We start from the raw sequence: 4157 nt of genomic DNA, 5'->3' as shown, positions 1-4157 counted from the left end.
GCTTTCACCTAGGAGATTCTGGTTTGATTCTCTGAAATTGAATATTATTTTCTTAATTCTTTTTATTTTATAGTTTCATCTTTTGTCACCAATTATATTTAAACTTTACCTCATTTTGAGGGGCACTGTAATGGTCAAGTTCAATAGTATCTTAGATTAAAAAGACTTTTACGAACATCGTACCTATGTTAGTGTTATGTTATAGATATCTGTTTCAATTTCAACAAGTGGGGTTGAGGTGATTCAAATGGTTAATGCGATAATCCGGCTATTTTCGAGGTCACTCTTGTTGAACGCCATCATGGTTGAGATGAGCACCCGAGTGAGTTTGACAAGGAGACCCAAATTTAAACTTTACCTATGTTTGAGAGGCACTATAATGGTCAAGTTCAATGGTATTTTAGATTAAAAAGACTTTTATGAACTTTGTACCTTTGTTAGTGTTACTTTGTACCTTTGTTTGTGTTACTTTGTACCTTTGTTAGTGTTATGTTATAGACATTTGGTCAAGTTCAACAAGTGGGGTTGAGATGATTAAAATGGTTAATCTCACTTTATTTGATTCAAATTGTTAATGTGATAATCCAGTTAAATAGTTACAGGTTATTTCCAAGGTCTCTCTTATTGAACGCCAACAAGGCTGAAATGATTGAGATGAGCATGTGAGTGAGTTTGACAAAATTGAAATAAAATCAAATAAAATCACTAAAAAAAAATCAATAAATAGAAAAAAAATTGAAAAAAAATTAGCCTTCTGACACTTCCTTCAACTCCAAGGGCCATAAATAAAGGATTCCTTCGCCCAAGACCCATGCTCCAACAACTCCCAACATGGAAATGATAAGCTATGGAATCATTCCAAGAACCTCAATGGATGGGTTACAAACTCACATTACCAATCTTGACAACTGACTTTGTGTTTCAGCAGAACGTTCATTCCTGACACGACGTCGAAGTCATCCATTTCAACTATCACTAAACAATTTGCCTAGTCCAAGGCTCCAGCTTGATTAGAGTTCTCATTGTGACTCTTAAGACAGGTAAAGCTTCCAATTTGACGGCGTTCATCTTTCCTGTATCTTGATGCCAAAGGATGTTAAAATATTTTGCATCGGTCTCCATCATGAGTTGTGGGTGGCTCTAGAGTTGACAATGGTGTTCCTTACTACTTTGTGCTTTACCCAAACCTCGACATACATAATATATATATATTCATTTAACTATAACACATATGGTCCATGGAAGAATTGTAGCTCTTATGCTCATTAATATTATAATGACTACTACTTAAATTATAACCTAAAGTTGATAATTGATGTTCAAGTAGCCAACCCTAAATTTGTAATCATTGTGGAGTGATTGAAATTACAATGGAAGTAGTTTAAACTCCTAGTACCTTAAATGAAGTTGGTCTCTTCTAATAAAACATGAATTTCTCTTTAATATCATTAATACAATTATGCTTCATCTTGAACCTACTAACATGAAACTAAAACTGTGTTCAATTTAACTCCATTTTATTGTCATCTTGAATGACGTGTAGGATATATTCTTGATTTACCTTTTGAATGACGTGTAGGATATATTCTTGATTTACCTTGATATTTCATATTAGTTAAGCTTTTTGCAAAATCACAATTAGACAAAACAAAGATAAACTTGGGTCTGTTTATTATTTTAAAGAAAATTTCTTTCTCCATCTTATTCCTAATAACTCTGCAACTAAATTCATATTATGCTAAGAAACAAATTTTTTACTCGCAAGAAGTAAAATATGTAACTTTAACTAAAATTTCATCTAAACAAATTTTATTGTCATACAACATAGATGACAATTATAGCCTCAAACAAAAAATAGAGTAGTTGTGGTAAACGGGATAGAAACAAAAGTGTTCATCCATAATATACAACCACTGCCTAAATTATGACCTAAAAATTTGAAAACATAAGTTGTAGTTGAAAATTACATAAAACAATCCCCTAAATCCAAGAACTCGTGTCCAATTAGTAAATCCTAAAGATAGTAGCTAACATAGAGTAATTGAAGTGCCACATGAAGTAATTTAAAGTTCCAGCTACTTAACTAAAGTTTATCTGTCTTTAATGAAGCATGTGTTGCACTTGAGTTCATGAAATGTTTATAGACTCCAACTCTTAGTACTATTAATGCAATTATATTTCATATGAGTTTGTCATAAATCAAACTATGGTACATTCAATATAACTTCATTTTCTTGTCATACGAAGCAAAATAGAAGAATTAAATCAAACAAATTGATGAACTGAGCCAAATAAATCCAACCCAACCCAAATTGATTAGTTTGATTCATTTGTTGGGTTGTAGTTTATTTGATAACACTTGCATATTAGAACAATTCAATATTACATGCCTTACTTACAAGTAAAATACTAGACCATCAAATTTTTGTTTTATAGTCCAACAACCACCCAAGAAAATAGATTTCAAACTTGAGAGAAAAAAATATATTGAATTGGAGTTAAAAATGTTGTATTTCTTTTATAAAGAGCATTTGGTCTAGTGGTATGATTCTCGCTTAGGGTGCGAGAGGTCTGCCCCTATGTTCATTCATCAAAAATTTGCCTCAGAGAAAGCAAGTGCTACAAGTTAGTGTACATCATTTAATTAATGATAATGCTCTTTTTTAATACTTGTGTACTGCACGATATATGTCTCAAATGGAACTATCAAATTTTTACACTACTTCTAATTATCTTTTGCTCTTTTAATACTTGTGTACATCAGCAAGTGCTACAAGTTAGTGTATTATCATTTAATGATAATGCTCTTTTAATACTTGTGTACATCATTTAATGATAATGCTCTTCTAATACTTGTGTACTCCACGGTATATGTCTCAAATGGAACTATCAAATTTTTACACTACTTCTTGCTCTTTTAATACTTGTGTACATCAGCAAGTGCTACAAGTTAGTGTATTATCATTTAATGATAATGCTCTTTTAATACGTGTGTACATCATTTAATGATAATGCTCTTTTAATACTTGTGTACTCCACGATATATGTCTCAAATGAAACTATCAAATTTTTACACTACTTCTAATTATCTTTTTTAGAACATAACTTTTATTCTTTTTACACTACTTCTATTCTTTTTTCTTTTCTCTACAGTAATTATCTTTTTACACTACTATTCTTTTTTCTTCTTTCTATAGTAATTTTTCTTCTCTCTACTACTTCTATTCGTTTTTCTTTTCTCTACAGTAATTATCTTTCTACAGTAAATCCTCTTTTAATACTTGTGTACTCCACGATATATGTCTCAAATGGAACTATCAAATTTTTACACTACTTCTAATTATCTTTTTTAGAACATAACTTTGATTCTTTTTACACTACTTCTATTCTTTTTTCTTCTCTATACAGTAATTATCTTTTTACACTACTATTCTTTTTTCTTCTCTCTACAGTAATTATCTTTCTACAGTACATGCTCTTTTAATACTTGTGTACTCCACGATATATGTCTCAAATGGAACTATCAAATTTTTACACTACTTCTATTTTTTTTCTTCTCTCTACAGTAATTATATTTTTTTGAACATAACTTTTATTCTTTTTACATTACTTCTATTCTTTTTTCTTCTCTCTCTATATTAATTATCTTTCTACAGTAATTATCTTTTTACACTACTTCTATTCTTTTTTCTTCTCTCTACAGTAATTATCGTAAACCCTATGTAAATAATTTAACAGCGATCTAGATCTAAAAGATATAATAATAATTGCTCATGGATTTCATTAACAAAATAATAAATGAAATAATGATGATACATAACAGAAACAACTTAATATATGGTTCATTATAAGGACATTTGGTTTAGTGGTATGATTTTTGCTTTGGGTGCAAGAGGTCTCGAGTTCAAATCTCGGAATGCCCCTCCAAAAGGAAACAAAAAAAAAAAAAAATAGTTATCAATGGGCCTAACCCAAAGAAATGTGTGTGCATTGCTCAACTTATATAAATTTTTATAGACTAGCAACTAAGAATTATAGATCGACTACAATGGTATTTGGTCAAAGTGGTATGATTATCATTTTGAGTGTGAGAGGTCTCAAGTTCGATTCTCAAAATGCCCCCAACAATAATATTCTTGGAAGAATAAAGATCATCT

General features: G+C 30.2%; 1 non-coding gene across 1 annotated transcript; it reads left to right on the top strand.

Moving 5' to 3' along the window:
• The first annotated feature begins 3851 nt into the window (after positions 1-3851).
• TRNAP-UGG lies at positions 3852-3923 on the top strand. The gene has a single exon. It is a non-coding gene; the product is annotated as a tRNA-Pro (tRNA).
• The last annotated feature ends 234 nt before the right edge of the window (positions 3924-4157 follow it).

The sequence above is a fragment of the Cucurbita moschata genome, unplaced genomic scaffold, assembly GCF_002738365.1.
Source record: "Cucurbita moschata cultivar Rifu unplaced genomic scaffold, Cmos_1.0 Cmo_Scf00355, whole genome shotgun sequence".
Taxonomy (NCBI): Eukaryota; Viridiplantae; Streptophyta; class Magnoliopsida; order Cucurbitales; family Cucurbitaceae; genus Cucurbita; species Cucurbita moschata.
Note: the sequence above shows the minus strand (reverse complement) of the source record. Positions and strands in the feature narration are given on the sequence as shown.